Source organism: Fukomys damarensis, unplaced genomic scaffold (genome assembly GCF_012274545.1).
Source record: "Fukomys damarensis isolate Sample0158 unplaced genomic scaffold, DMR_v1.0_HiC HiC_scaffold_37, whole genome shotgun sequence".
NCBI classification, from domain to species: Eukaryota; Metazoa; Chordata; class Mammalia; order Rodentia; family Bathyergidae; genus Fukomys; species Fukomys damarensis.
This window is the reverse complement of record NW_022900949.1, coordinates 16,685,574-16,702,867: the sequence shown is the minus strand read 5'-3', so window position 1 is coordinate 16,702,867 and position 17,294 is coordinate 16,685,574.

Here is a 17,294-nt window from a genome sequence, read left to right as displayed (position 1 = left end):
TTCATGAAGAACATGATTTTTGTCTCAGATATGTAGTTTCAGAATTTCAGTTGAGGGCTTTTAAAATATTATCTATGTCTTCATATAACTTACTCACTTTTCTCTAGCTGTGTGAATACATGAAATACAGTTAGAATTATTCATGTATCTGTCTATTAATTCCGTATGTGTCAGTTCTGTTAGTATTAATTTATTGACTTCTTTGTCCTCGTTATGAATTATATTTTGCTGCTTCTTTGCAAACCCATAATTTTTATTAGATGCTAACCATTTTGAATTTTATCTTTTTAGGTCATAAATAATTTTTTCATCCTTATAAATATTCTTGAGCTCTGTTCTGAGATCCACTTTCATTCTTTGGGAATAGTTCAATCTTTTGAGATTTTTTTAACAAAATTCTTAGTTTTGTGAAACCAGAACAGCATTCATCATAGGACTAATTTTCTCCTACTACTAGAGGCAGAACCTTATGAACACCCAGTTGTAAGGTTTTCCTCTCTCAGTTTTGGGAGTGGGAAATGTTTCTGGTTCTATGTGAGGTTCAAGGACCATTTTTTTTAATGTTTATGCAACTCTTCTTAGTCTAGGGTCATTTCCTCCTGCACACCGCTGACCAGTGCTCTGCTCAAGACTTCGGGAGACACTGCGGATCTCCAGAACTGTCAGCCCAGATCTCTCTGGTTCTTGGCTCTGTGCGCTTTGCCAACTGAGCCCTGCACAGAGGGTATCTCCTTACTCAAGTAGTGTGCAGCACCTCTGAGTGAACACCTCCCTGAACTTTGTCTAGGAACTGTCTCCAGGAAGTAAGCTGCAGAAACCTGGGGCTTACTTCATTTATTTTCTGCTTCTCCACTCCAGTGTCTACTGTTCATTGTCTTAAAAACATGTGTCTAATGCTCCATCTGATTCTCAATTGAAATGGAAGGTAAGTCCAGTCCCAGTTACTCTGTCTTGGCTGGAAGAGGATGTTCTCTCTTGCTTTAATTTTTTTCTGTTTTTTTTGTTTTTGCTTTTCCCATATATGCCCTGAGTTCTTTTTTTCATACACAAAAGCCAAATGATCACATCAGTATTTCTAGTGAATCTTGGAATCCCAAATCTTTAAAGATTTCCCATAAATCCCTAAAGGTACTATGAGATCAGCATTTAGATTCCAAAAAGAAATAAATGAGTAAAATCATCATTTATTGCCTACTTTGCAAAACAAAAACAAAAAACACCTCTAGGTTAAGAAATATTTTTATTTTATTAAGGAATCAAGGACCTTAAAATATACAGGAGCCAATAATCATTTTAACAATACCCACTTGAATAATTCATTTAATAATCCTTTTGGTCTTTTGTGCCAGTTTTTTTGTTGTTGTTCACGACAGTGCTATCATACAATAAGAAATTTCTTGACCATTGTTTGCAAATGGATGGCACTTTTATTATATGCTTTATTATTAGATCTTGAAATGGATGGGGCAGGAAGATAAAGAGGAATGTTTCATTGCCATCATCTCTACGTTTGAAAATCCCTTGATTTGATTTGCAGCTCTGGCACAAAGTGGACAAATGCCTCCTCCGTGAGAGAATAGAGCTCATTTTTCAGGGTTAGTCTAAAAATATCAAGTTTCTAAAATATTGGACTAGAATATAGATTGTTAATACTGGAAGAAATGTTGGGCAATCTAGCTGGATCACTGATTATACTTTGCCTATATAACTTATTAATTATGGTGCAGATTTTAATCATTAACATGTGAATTAGAAAGAAGTCCAATATATCAACAAATGCAAAATTCTACCACCATATCCAGATAGATTATTGAATATCTCCATAAACAGAGGTTTCAATCAATTATATTCTTGGATTCCCTATAGGCACTGCCATCGAAATGAAAGCATTTAATACAAATTTGAAAACATAAGTATTTTTGTTTTATTCTATAAGCAACACAACATTTTTATTAGTGATGAAGTAGAACTGGCCTAGGAATATTATTTCAGCTCTGTTAAATGATTTTCACTACTTATCTGTCTTTATATGTATATGTATTCTTTGGGGAAAATTCAATTACCTTAATATTCTGAAGTATCGCATTACTTTTACAGATTCTATTGGATATAAAAACATAAAATTTGTTTAAAGTACAATTAAATATTTATGTAAATTTTCATATAATGTAATGTTCTTTATACATTTTATATTATGAAACACCCAGTTTTTAATTATTCCATAGTATGGGGTAGGATATTTGCCTATGTGCTACTTAGCTATTGCCGCAAAATGCCATTTAAAAACTATCCTTCAATTCCATTATTTAAAATGATCTCCATGCGTCCTGACAGATCTCTGAGTTCTGAGGTGGCGCTCTTGGTCATGGCAGCCCTGTGGTGGACCTGGAAAATGGTTGAATCGGGAGAGGAAGGCTGGGCTCCCCTGGGGTACCACAGTTTGTGCCGCCTTCTGTAAAACTCCCTCTCCAATAGCAAACCGGCCTCGTAAAATTCCTTACAAGGCAATGGCAGAGGGCGCGGGTGTGTCTGGATGCGTCTGCCTCACTCGTCACTCTCCCTCTTCCGTCTCCCTCTTTCCCCACTCCGTTTTCCTCCTCTTCTCGTCCTATTCCTCCTTTTCCTTCTGCTCTTCCTTCCCCTCCTCCTGGAATGTGTCTGTGTGTCGGTGTGCGGTGTGGGTGACCAAATCCATGGCAGACCCATAGGTTAAATCCATGCTGCGTCCTCATGGGTGCTCTGAGCTTCCTGCCAGCACGCTCCGGGCTCCTCTTCTTCCTTCTCCATCTTCTCTGTCTGTCTGTCCGTCCTCTGTCTCTCTCTCTCTCCTCTCTCTCTCTCTCTCTCTCTCTCTCTCATCTCAGTCTCTCTCTATGTCCCTCTCTCAATAGAATACCACCATTTCATTATTTTACTAAATTGACAGATTCAAATAGGAAGTAAAGCCCCAGCTGCAGCATTTTAAGTCTGTAAACAACAACAAAAATCTTCAGTGTTACTTCAACAAGCTTACCATACACTCATGAGGGTTGTTTTGGCTGCACCATGTCTGTTACTTCAATAACAGTGCTTAAAAGTCTTAATCCACACCGATGAGTCCAAAGGGTCTCACACATCTCCAGCTTGAGCTGCTGGAGCACTGTTCTTTATGCAGCTGTGCTGACCTTTCCCTGTTGAAGGATGTATTTATTGTCTTTGTTTTATTTTACTTTTCTTGAATACAAATTATACCTGATGTATAGGAAGCCAAGTTGCTCTTTTTGCAATTGACCTCAGTTTTCAAAACGCTGTTTAACGTCGTATAGGCCTCTGCTTTCCTTCCCTAATTCATGTTTGCACTGTGCACAGTAGCTACCTTTATAGGCAGCAGTTTAAATGTCTCTGATGGCCACTTATATTTTATGTATTGATTATTTTTTAAAAGCATGATTGACTGTCTTTCGTCATTACTTTAGATTTTTCAGATAATCTGTGAGTGGTTCACTATGCTTCCTCCGTATCTTGTGGATTCCTGTGCCACAGGCCCTGGGAAACCACTCACTCAAACACACATGGAAGAAGTGAATCCATCAAGATCTGGACTTTTCTTTGTTGGTAAGTTTTTAAATTACATCTTCATTAAAGCATGATTGACTGTCTTTCGTCATTACTTTAGATTTTTCAGATAATCTGTGAGTGGTTCACTATGCTTCCTCCGTATCTTGTGGATTCCTGTGCCACAGGCCCTGGGAAACCACTCACTCAAACACACATGGAAGAAGTGAATCCATCAAGATCTGGACTTTTCTTTGTTGGTAAGTTTTTAAATTACATCTTCATTTTCATTGACTGGTATTAGTTTATTTAGAATTTTTGTATCTCCTTGATTTACCTTTGCTAATTCACATGTGTCAGGAATATGTCCATTTCTTCTGTTTTCCATGTTATTAAAATACAGGTTACCAAAGTAGGAATTGATGATCTTCTGGATTGCTGCAGGATCTGTTGTGATTTCACCCTTTTCATTCCTAATTGCATGGACTTGAGTCTTTCTTTCCTTTTTTTCTATAAGGACAGCCATACCTACAAAATTGTTATATGTATTTAATGCAATCCCTATCAAAATACCAATACCATATCTCACAAAATTAAAGGGAACAATTGTAAAATTCATTTGGGGTGAATAAAGAGACCTAAACTAGCAAGAGCAATTCTGGGTGACAAGGGCAATGCAAAGGGAATCACAATCCCAAACTTGAAATTATACTACAGCCACCTTATCTTTGACAAAGGGGCCAAATACCTTCACTGGAAGAAAGATAGCCTCTTTATTAAATGATGCTGGGAAAATAGCTTTCCACATACTCAAGATTAATTGCCTATCAACTGGAGACTGGATAAAGAAGATGTGTGTGTTTTTTTTTTAATAAAATAGAATACCACTCAGCCATAAAGAATGAGAAACTAGAGAGATTTATAGCTAAGTGGGTGCACATTGAGGCCATATTCGTAAGTGAAATTAATAAGTTACATGTGTAAATACTGAATAGTTTCTTTGTTGTGAAAAAGTAAAAGTGTAAATAAGGATTAAAATGTATAATTGATATTGTGTAATAGGAAGAAAAGTCTAAAAGAGTAGAGAAAGTGGGAGGGGTAGGGGAAATGTGGAAAGGAAAAACATGGAAACAACGTTTTTGTAAACAGGGAAGGGTAGAGGGGGTGAGGGGAGGGCTGGGGAATGGGAAAAATAACCTGGTAAGTCATGTAAAGGTACAAGATCCCAATGATGAATGTAAGTGCATTGTATGCCTAATATGCACCAATAAATTTAATAAAGATAAAAAATTAAAAATTAAAACTAGACCCATGTCTCTCACCATGCACTAAACTGAAATCAAAATGAATCAAAGATCTAAATATTAACACAGAAGCACTACATCAGCTGGAAGATAGAATAGGTAGAACTCTTGAAGACATGGCTGTAGGCAAAGATGGATGAACAGAATCTCAGTCACCCAGGTATTAAAAAGGTTTTTCATAGCAAAATATACCAACTGAATGAAGAGACAACCCACAGAGTGAGAAAAAATTTTGGCCAGCTGTTCCTCAGATGAAGGACTAACATATAGAGTATATAAAGAACTGAAAAGAACCAATCCCCTCAAATTTAAATACCCAGTCGAAAGATGGACATCTGAAATGAACAGACACTTCTCATATGAAGAATAGAGATTTGAAATAAATATATGAAAAGATGTTCAACATCACTGGTCATTCAAGAGATGTAAATCAAACAACACTATGATTCCATCTCATTCCAGTAAGAATCGCTATTATCAAGAACTGAAAACAGAACTTTTGTACACACAGAGGGACTGAGGCTTGAGGAGATGGGGGTATTGGAAAAAAGTGGTGATATGTGCCTTGTACAGGTGCAAATTCCTTATGATGAGTGTCATTATATATGACTAAACCATACCGATAAATGTTATGCTATAAAAAAAGAAAAGAAATCAACCAATAGCAAATGCTGGCAGGGCTGCAGGGGGGAAAAGAAACCATTCTCCACTGCGGGTGGAAGTGTAGACTGGTGCAACCATTGTGGAGATCAGTATGGAGATTCTTCCAAACACTGAAACTAAATGTTCCATTTGACCCAGCTACTCCCCTTCTTGGTATCTTCCCAAAAGAATTAAGAGCATCACACCACAGTGATATATGCACACCCATGTTTATAGCAGCACAGTTTGTTATAGCTAAATCTGAGAAAGAGCCCAAATGCCCATCTACTGAGGAATTGATAATGAGGATGTGGATTTTTATATAACAATGTACTACTCTGTTATAAAGAAGGATAAAGCTGAGTCATTTTTAGCTAAATGGTTGCACCTTGATGCCATACTCTCACATGAAATAAATCAGACATATATGTTTAAATATTGCTTTGTTTCTCTGGTGTGAGAAACTGAAAATGGAAGTAAGGACCAAAATGTATAAAAGATATTGGGAAATGGGAAGAAAATGCTCAAATGGTAAGGGGAATAACAGATAGGGAAGGAGAAGGCAGGAAGGGAAAAGAAAAAAATGGAAGCAAAACTTTTGTAAATAAGGAGGGGAAGAGGAGAGGAAGGGAGGGAAAAGAAATGAGGAAAAGAAGAGATATATCTTGCAGCAGATATATCATGTACAGGTACAGATTCCCTATGACGGATGTTACCGTGTATGTCTAAAATGTAACAAAAAGATGAAATGTACCGATAAATGTTCTGCTTTTTAAAAAGTTTAAAAATAAATAAATGTACTTAAAGAGAAATGTATGAGCACTGTAAGTGACCACTGTGAGGACCAAGTGTCAGCCCTTGACAACGGCGCCGATGTGGTGACCACATACTCAAACATACGTTCCAAACAAGAGATCACGGGAATGGAACTGAACAACTGCTGGACAACATGGAGAGGACTGACCAAGGAATAGCTGGACCTAGTGAGGAACCAGATGTCATGGACGGCGTAAAATCCTGCTTACAGAAATCCCAGCAGAAAATTTTCCAAATGTGGGGGGAGATCTTAGCACACTGACAAGTGAGCCGTATAGAACTCCTGAAAGCTGTGATCAGCAAACGGCTTCTCCAGGACACCACAGTCAAAATCCCAGAAGTGTAGCAGAGGAACCGAGTTGTAAAAGCTGTCTGAGAAAAAGGAAGAAGTCACATATGAAGGTAAACCATTAGAATTACAGCAAGTGAATTTTAAATAAACTCCTGTTATTTAATGAACCTGGTCCATGGAATTCTCGTTACAGTAGCCTGAGCTAAATCACCTCTTCAACAGAAAGCTTTTCAGACGCTCATAATAGCTTCCCTTCACTTCAGAAGACACTGTATTGGCTACTTTTTATTGAGGCCCCAGAAAATTCAGAGTCTCTGCATTCTACCACCCTCTTATATCCAGTCACAAAAACAAATATGAGTGAGCAAATGTGACTAAGTGATATTTTTCAGATATTAAAGTCTATTTTGCACATCAGTACTAGAAAGACAAATTAAATCTGATCAGGTTGGAATGCAGTTTGGTATGTTTTCTAGATCTCACAGTGATACATATCTGAAACCTGAGTAAAAGTTCTCCAATTTATGATTGGAAAAGTTATTGTATACATCTCACTCAAAATATTAGCTGTAGGTAGAAACTGAATGATTGCAATGATATAATTGAATTAAATGGAATAATGCTACTAATTAATGATTAATGTGTGTGTTAACTTCAGTATGAAGATTAGCTTTGCTTTGCTAATAAGTGACCCCTACTATTCCCATTAATGTTCACTGAATAAATTCTATGTATTAGGTGCTTTATATCAACCTAGCCATGTCACTCTACTCTGTGTGGTAACTATACTCCTTTTATTAGATGAGAAAACTGAAAGTCTGTGAATCCCAACTCTGTTCAAGTTCACACAGCAAATAAGAAGATGATCAGCTCTGTGACCAGGTGTGTGTAGTTCAGGAGTGTGCTCTTTCAGTCACACACTGTAACTGCAGTGACATCCACACAAATTCTTTTATGCCAGCCAAGAAAAATATTAGGATGGCTCTAATTGATTCAAAATAGTTTTATTAGAGAGATGAAGCTTGCGTTGGGCTGCTATGGGCTGGATTTGCCCCTTCACACTCACGTGGGATTTCATACCCCTAACGTGTCAGTGTTTGCAGTGGGCTTGTGCAGCTGAGAGAGGGGCCCCTCGTGACAGGATCAGTGCGTGCATCTTAACCCTAGACTTCAAACCCTTCAGAACATGGATTTTAAGAGGCCAGATGCATGGGCTCAACACTCTGGTCTCACACTGAATTTTCTGTTTACTCTCACAGAATCACTTGTCACTTCAAAACAACCGACCCCTACTCACCCGGCCCACACTCCTGCAGATTTGTGTGTTTGTCTCGCCCTGTCTTTATCATTCTACCTGTGCTTCTGGGCTACGCGATTTCTCCTAGCAAATTATATCTACTTAATTGTGTGACCCTTCTACTCTTCTCCTTTAGAAATGGTTGCAATTATTTTTCCATGGCATTTTTTTTGTAAAGAACAGTTGTGCACCTTGATGTCTGAAAGGCGTTCTTGACATCTTAAGGGATGCTCTCATGTCTTAATGTACACCATCGAAATGCATCAGAACTAGAAAGCTGATGACATTTTCATTTTGAACCCTACCATTCAATGGAACAATACCATATTAAATTGTATTCTCTTTTCATCTCAACGATTCTCGAAGATGCTTTTTGCTTGCCTTATATGTGTTGTTAGATTCATCCCACGATGACAAAACGTCTCACCCTATGGCTAGCACTGCTATCCCAATTCAAGAGATTAATTGGAAGATCAGACACATTAATAAAATTGCCTCTGACTTGGAACTTCTAATTAAAAAGATGGGATGGCTGATGCTAAAGCTTAAATTCGAGCAGGCCAAACTTCTTTGCCCTGGAACATAGTGAGATATTAAATGCTGAAAAGCCAACTGCGATGGTAATAATTAACTCCCAGGTCTTCCAAGGCCACGCTTCCTTTTGTTTGGTGAAGGTTGCCTTTCCCCTTGGAAGCACTTATTTAAAGCACTTAGAATTGAAGACTCTGCCTTGAGTTATTGTCGTAGACAATAGTTCTCTAAAGAGCAGAGATTCTTTATCTCCTTTCCAACTTGGCTATTCACAATTTCAACATTCAGAATGATTTGGGTTAATATTGGAAATCTTCCCCAGCATCTCGTATATATGAATTTCTATGTCCTTAGACAATGGAACTCATACTAGGGAGAATAAAGCATGGCAAATATATGTTTCACATTTTTAAACTTATATTTGACCTTTGGCAAAAAAGAGTATAACTACTGTTATCATTCGTCATTTTAATTGCTTGGCTGCTGTTTGGGGTTGTACTAGAAACCTCAGTGTCGGACTTATTCTGACTTTGATGCAATTTTCAATCACAGAATTTAAAAGTTGCTTTGATGGCAGCTCAAGAATTGTGTTTACACAGGTTACCACCTATGGTCTCTCTAATAAAAGAGTTTCAAATGAGTCACTGGCATCCCAACAATTCCGTAGCCGCGCTGCTTGGTCGTAACTCGGCATGCAACACAATGATCTCACAGATCTTTAGGGTTAGCTGTTTCTTTGAACGTGTGCACAAAAAAGGAGGGCTGTACAAGGATTGCGGTGGTCATACTCATTAGGCAGAACAAAAGATTTCTGTAGAAAATTGATCACTGTTAATAATTAATGATCAATATGTGTGTCAACTTCAGTATGAGCTTGAGCCTTCCTTGCTTTGCTAATAAATGATAATTGACCTTAAATGTAACACAGGTGTTAAAAATGGGTTACAACTACTTCCATTAAAATTTCCGTACTCTCCCATGTACTTTGTTACAGTAAGTCTTTTTCATTTCCCAGGCCACTTGTAGTACTTTTTACATATATCTTTCTAAAGCTATTCGCCAGCAAGATTACTAATGTTTTCAAATGTGTCGCCTTTTATTCTTGGCATGTTTCAATGTCTGAATAGAAGACAACTGTCTCCATTGGGAATGCATTTGCTCCTAAAAGCAGCTGACAAGAAACCTGCTATGTGGTCACGGTCACTGCTGGAACGATTACAGCACGTGATGGTGCAGCCTTCGTCTCCATGCCATTCTTGTGTGGTTCCAAGGGGGCTGTGAAACTTTTGTCCATGCTCAAGGCAAGAAAAAGTTGGTAAGAATTCTTTCTCTAACTCCATGTTTTGTTAGGGAAGGAAAATGCTTTTCCAATCAAATTTGTTCATTCCCATGGGCAGAGTCAAATCATGCCACCACTCCTTCCTGAAATGGTTCAAGATAGTTTACACAGGGCCAGGGATTTAGCTCAGTGGTTCCAGCACCTGCCTTGCCAAGTCAAGGACCCGAGTTCAATCCCCAGTCAAAAAAACAAAAACAAAAACAAAAACAAAAACAAAAACAAAAAAAAAACATAGTCATGGGGAAATAATTAATCAGTTAGACTATGTTTGGGGGTCTAATGTGTCAGCCAGTAATCATCTTCTCTTCTTACTTAGACGACCTGTTGAAATGTCTTCAGTATGATTTTATGAAAATCTTGCTCTCTTTGGCCAGAGGTAAAGCTGAGAGCGTACAAGGAAAGATCCTATTGAAGCTCCCACAGGAGAATGAATAATTCATGGCCATGTGTCAGTATCTGGAGAACAGTGGGTATGTTCAGTGGCGTATTTGAGAAGCTGTATTAGGACAGAGCAGGAATATAAACTGTATCATCAAGTGACCTTGTGACCAAAACAGGAGATTTCACATACATATTTCACACTTCTTTTCAGCTCCTTTTATTCTCAGAATTAATTAAACCCCAGCTTCTTTCTCCACCAGCATTGTACTTTGTTTAAATATTCACACAGCGACATAGGAAGCTTAGACAATAGCAGGTTAATGATGCCGTAGGAATGCAGCTGTCTACAGACACAACATTGAACAGCAATAGACCAAAATGTGTCCCCTCCAAAAGCCACATGCGGGATCTCTGAGCCCTGTTTAGATGATGGTTGAAAGAGAGGCTTTGGGGAGTTTATTATACTAATGTGACAAGGTGGGGTGGGCTCCTTGCAGGAGGATTAGCACCTGCACCCTGATCTTCTCAGCCTTCAGATATGTGAAACGTATATTCCTTCTGTTTAAGCCACCCAGGCCATGGAACTTTGGCTTCGCAGCCTGAACAGAGGAGCATAAGAGGATTAGATACTCTCTAAGAAGATACGTAAAACCATAGTGGTTTGCAAAGGAGATTATTTTGTTATTATTTTTTTGTGGTTCCTCTTGTTCTTTTAGTCTAGAAGGGTTTAAAAGCAAGTACCTATGACTTTACATGTCATAAAATAGAACTGTCTTTCAGTTTCTAAGCATCTAAATTTCAAACAATGAGGATCTACAGATTGGGAATAGCAGCTTTTTGCTGGAGGTGGGATGAGACAGGGTCTCACTATGTAGTTGAGACTGACCTGGAACTCACTATGTAGCCCAGGCTGGTCTTGAACTCACAGCGATCCTCCTGCCTCAGCCTCCCGAGTGCTGGGATTACAGGCATGCGCCACCACACCCAGCTTGGGAATAGCCGCTTTAATGAATTTTAGGGAGCACAAGAATCAATTAGACAAAGAGAATCCTGTTTTGTAACAGTTATTTCATATGGCCATCATAGAATTATCTTTGAAAAGGAATTATTTCTCATTCATTTAATCAGTATTCATACTCTTTGGTTATATTATGAAACAAAAGGCAAAGATTCATATCTGTGTGAAGTTTATATTCTAGTTGCAGTAGACATATGACAATAATGTGAAAATTAGTAAATTACATAGCATGTTAAATATTAATAAAAACAGAAGTAAGGACATAGAAATTAATATTGCTATGATAATAGCAGTTTTGAAAAAAGTGCTCTTTTCAGAAGGTGAGATTTGAGCAAAGTCTCTAAGAAGAAATTTTCATCTAATCATCTTAGAAAAGATCCTGAAACAAAATATATTTAGAAATAGTGTGTAAATTATTCTGGTATATTTATTAGAGATACAGTCTGGAGACACCCCACATTATAGGTCTGCAAAATTCACAGTGATGAATTTAATTTTCAGACATGTTAAATTGACTAGAGAAATATTCACATACATAATATCCATTTAATTTTTAGAAATATTATATGGACCAGAGGATTAAATGTAAATGACACTCAAGAACATGGTACAAATTCTAATGCTTTCAGTCTTCACTACACTCAAGTTCTTTAAGTTTAAAAGAAAATAGTTCCTTTTCAACACTTATATGATCAGTATTTATTTCTTTGTTTTGTCTTTAGGCAAATACATTGTATATCTCACTGATATTAAGATTAAAAATATAATCATAGAAATTTAGAAGAGAAATAAATATAAGGGCATTTATTTTGCAAGGTCATATTTGTAATTTGCTTTCATGAAAACATAGCCATGAAAAGCCTGAGAGTAAGCACAGATTGGCTCTCACGGGTGTACAGTTATAAATTGAGATACATATTTTAAAGGTAAAGAGTAATTTCTCTATAAAATTATATAGCTATGAAGGCAATCATCTAAGACAGGAGAAGCTCCCCATCAGATTCCTAAACTCTGAAATGTAAAGAACCCAAGTAGCTAGGCAAGAATTTTAGGGCGGCCCGTCCAGAGGGAACAGCTGCATGGTGAAAGCCAACGTGGACTTCTCCTCACTGAGGGGACCAGTGCTGTTGGATTGCTAAGGGTGTGGGAAACCACAATGCCAGATGAAGATGAAGACCACACTAAGAGCAATGCTGAGGACCTTTTACTGTGAAAGCAATGAGTAAACATCAAGGACAGTAAGGGCTGGGATGGAATATGCAGAAGAAAACTGCACTGTGGACGGATGATCTTGTTGCACAGTGAGGAAAGTTTTGGAGAGAGTAACGGATTAGGTCTGGATAAACCTATAGTCCAAGTTGAAAATATCATACTCCCAACTAAGTTAACAGTCAAGGAGTTACAGACTGGAGAGTTGTACAGGATGAACAAGTCAGGACAGCTTTTATAGATGTGATGAGCAAGGGAAAAGGAAGGGCCTGAGAGCATTCCAGGTTTGCACTTTGTGGAACAGGGTAAGGGCTAGAGAGACGATGCAGGACGGCCCTTAGCTGACAGCAGTAGTCTCAACTAGACACACTACGGGCTCTTCAGAACATTTGACAGCTCGTAAGACAGGGCAGACGGCTAGCACATGGACATGCCTCTAAGAACCTCGGGCACTAACTCTGAGAACAGGTGCACTCCCATAATGGCAGAGCTCATCAGAATGGATGTCCAAAGCCCGACGAGAGGGCTGATGCCAGGCAAACCTCTAAGCATCTATGCTGCACTGTATCTTCCAGGCGTCCATCTCCTCTACAGTCCTCCTGTTGGTCATAAGACTTTTGCTGGCTTCTTAGGAGTGAAGTAAAATTTTAAAAACAAACCAAGACACTAGGGGCTGTGGAAGAGTCATTGGTGCTGCTTGCGGTTCGTTGTAGGCAAATAAAGAAGCTGAAGCTCCTCACCCATTTACTCCACCACTAACAAACCCTTGGACTCTGACCCCTGGTTTGATTAGGGAAAAACAGATACTCGAAAATCTTGTTAGTTTTCAGTTGGAGTAAATACAACTCAATTCAAGCATCAGTGATTTTGAAGTAAGGCAGAAAGTTGCACATTCTAATATTCTACTCTAGTATGATCTCAGGAACTATACAAAACACATTTGTAACTATTTCTTGTCCCATAAGTATGAAATAGCTCAATAGCTCTGGTCATTCCCTATTCACCTTTGAAAAATATGTTGTCCCTTTAGAACAGCCACTATGAAAAAACTTTTTAAATAATAAGAATGTGAGAAGGTATGTGGGAAAAAAGGAACCCTTATAAATTGCTAGTGGAAATGCAAATAATACAGGCACTACTTAAAACAGATTGGAAGTTCTACTAAAAATTAAAAATAGAACTATTATATATGGACTATATATGTCCATGTCTGGACACATATCCAAAGGAAATGAAGGCAGTGTACAGAAGAGATGCCAGCATGTCCAGATTGACTGTGGCTGTTTTCACAGTAGCTAAGGTATGGAATTGTCTCAGATGCCTATCAACAGATGACTGGCTAACGAGAAATCACACAGAGGAATGAAATCGTGCAGTAAGGTGGAGATGCAGAACATCATGTTCAGGAAGACAATCCAGATACAGACAGACAAGTATAGCATGTTATCTTTCGACTATGGAGACTAAGAAAAGTCAAAAAGAAAAGGAAGCATGTTGTGATGATGGCTTCTGCTGCCTTTGTATAAGCTACCTTCTGAAAATGGGAAGGAGCAAGTCAGAGGGGTCATCAGAGTAACTCATGGTACGACGGGAGAGATACAAATCCTGCACCCATCACGCCACCTCCAAGTCAGTGCACCTCAAAGGTCAGAAAGTACAGCCCCTTCACTCCTTCTTGACTTCATTGATGGTGATGATGATGATGATGATGATTTGTTCTGCACAGGGTCTCACTAAGTTGCTAAATTGTCCAGATTGTCCTCAAATTTGGAATCCTCTTGCCTCAGCTTCGCAGAGTGCTGGGACTATAGGAATGCACCACCATTGCCCAGCTGTGGTTACTGTAGTTAAGGGAGGTGTGACATACCTCAGGCTGTGTGTGTGTGTGTGCGTGCATGCGTGTTGGCACACAACTGGGGCAAGGATGGTATGGGGATGGGGGGTGGGAACAAGAATTTTTAAAAGGGAAAATTCAACCTCAAAATAAAACTATGTTAAGAAATGTAGAAAACGACATTTTCTGACAGTTTGACAAACTCTTACAATTAGCATTATTTCATGTGACTTTAGACTGTCTTTATCACAAATATTACTGGTTCCAAGAAGTAACATAGGGACTTGTCATTTTCATAATCCTTTAATTCTGTTACATTTACCTAGATATTTTCAAATAATTCAACTTTCTGAAAAAAGCTGTTACGTGTATATTTTTATATATTGAGGTGTACTCTGATACGAGAAGCGGTGTCTAACAGAAACATCTGCTGTGATACCAGAGTCTAAAATGTGGTTTGCGCATCCTTACCACTAGGCTGGGAATAAAAGGTCTTGCCAAGCTAACCATCCATATGATCGTGCAAGTTATGTCTCTCAAGGGGCAGGGCAGTGGGTTCTTTACGGGGAATTTGTGGCATTTAAAACTGCAACCTTTAGATGGTCACCTTAAGCAAAGAAAAAGACAGCAAAGTCTCTTTTCCTACAGCTGGCGTGCTCACTGAGTATTTATTTGGCCTTTGGGTTCCTAATTGTGTGTGCGAGACGTGGAGAAACCTGACGGGAGTTTAGGGAAAAGCAATGAAAATGATTAAGGGGCTGTTTGCGTTGATTTATGGAGACATGTTAAACGAATTCAATATGAATAACTCTTCTAAGTGACAAGCAGGGAAAAGCATAATAAATGTCTACAAATATCTGTTGGGTGTGAACACTGAAAAGGGAGATGGATGAGAGGGTACCAAACAGGGTGATAAGAAATAATGAGGTGGAATTGGGAGAGTTTATACGAAGAAAATGGCAGTCATTGTATGCCCCCAACTTGTCCAGTGAAGAGGCAAACCCCACGATAAGCAGCAGTCAGAAGGCGGTGCAACACAGTCCCAGGAGTACTCCAATGAGCCAGTGGGGCCGCAGGTGGCTGTGGGCCCGGAGGAGCAGAGCTGAGACAGTCACGCTCAGAATGCAGCTCTGTTCTTGTCCACGTTCTCTAACCTGTTGTGTGGAAGATCGAGCAGTGACTCAGAGCTTCTCTGCCTCAATTCTGTCCCAGTGTTTCTGCTTGACCTGCATCTCCTCCTGATTTCTGTGAATGAAATATGGAGAAAATTCTGCGAAGTTAACAATTGCTCGGGGCGTGTATTTGTATTAAAGGGTCCATTTTCTAAACTCAATCCTGTCAGTCCCCACCTCCCTTCCTTTGCTGATGCCCACCTTCCTGAGAGACACAGCGAGATGCAGAAAGTGTGGGAGAAGGGAGGGCCTGCTTTCGTGGCCCTGCTTCGTCTGCTAAATAAAGGCTTTCTAGTCAAAATAGCTATGATATGGCTAATAATTAATGAACTCATCTGTGACATATAACAATTAAGTTTTAATAAAGCCTTAACAATTAGCTTTTTAACCATTATTTCCTGCGAAATGAAACATTATATTGGTTATGCTTGTACGAAGTAATCAGCTAAGAATTACTCATTTTAAACTAATTATAATTACTCTGTTCATTTCTACTGAGGCTTTGAACTCAGAAGCTCAGTCTGTCTGTGCCACAGCTAACAAAGGATAAATGCTACTTACTCAGAAAATGTAATCTTTAAAGTGCAGCTTTGAATTCATTCTTTAAAATGAAAGAATCATCACTTTAAGGGAAGCCATGTTATTAGTGTCCATTCAAATGTCTGTTATCTTGTGGGGAAAGAAGAACATGGGCTTGTGTATCAATTGAGTATTTTGAGAAAGTGTTACAGATTCTAGATGAGCTCACAATATTTTTGTTAGATTTGCTGTCAATTATGAATACTAGCAAGGAACTTGCAGCAGGTAATGATATCGAGCTAATGATGCCTTTGATGAAACAGTTTACAGGAGCCATGATTAAAACAGGAGGCTCCCTAGTCAGTGAGAGAACAGTGTGCACAGTACAGACTGGCTGCTTTCTGTGATTCCCGGTTCCCTTTTTAATCTTGGTGCCATGTTTCCATCCGTTTTCCCTGATGATGAAATAGTAGAGTACATTTTAATCAATATTTCCTTTAAAAGTTAGATTTAATGGCTATAAAACATTTCCAAATAAGTTACAAGAAAAAACAATAAGAAAATGACATATAGTTTTCAGAGGCAAGATATTTCAGAATTTGTTGTGACACAAAGAAAATCATTCAAAATTACCTTTACTTAATTCACTCTGGAACAAAGCTATTAGGAAATTTAAAGGCAAGTTGATTTAAAAATGCATAAGGAAAAGTATAAAATATTTACCTTTTGGGCTACTAATTTATCTTTAGTGATAATCATAGTGTTTAAACTGTTAGTTACAGATTTCTTTGAAGCCCATAGACAACAATTTTGACCTTTGAAAACAAGACATTTTTTCTTGTAAATCAAGAAAAAAATTTTTTTTGGTACCAGGGATCGAACTCCTTTGAGTTTGCGAGGCAAGTGGGGAACCACGGAGCTAAATCCCCTACCCTCAAAAAAAAAATTCTGCAAGTGAAAAGCACAATTTAATTTACAACCTGGAACCACATATGTGTTTACGTAGATCTATCCCTTAATTTCCCAAGACAATCCAATTAAAATGAATGACCTGCAGGTTCTGTGAAACATGGCTTTAAATTAGCATGAGTATTTGTCAACAATTTTATTATCAAGAAAAATTTCCTAGACTAAGACCACATCCACTTTCTGGTGATGCAAAGTTCCACTGAGGACTTTAATTTGGTGTCTTCTGAGTGAGGCCCCAGGGGACCTTTTGCGAATGCATCCTGGACAGGTGCATGAGTGTAGAGGAAGGAGGAGGCTTTAACAATGCAGAGAAGGAGATCACTACCCAATGCTTTGAAAATTGCGACTCTAGGGCCGGGAATTTAGCTCAGTGGTTCCGGCACCTGCCTTGCAAATGCAAGGATCAGAGTTCGATCCCCGGTACCAAAAAAAAAAAA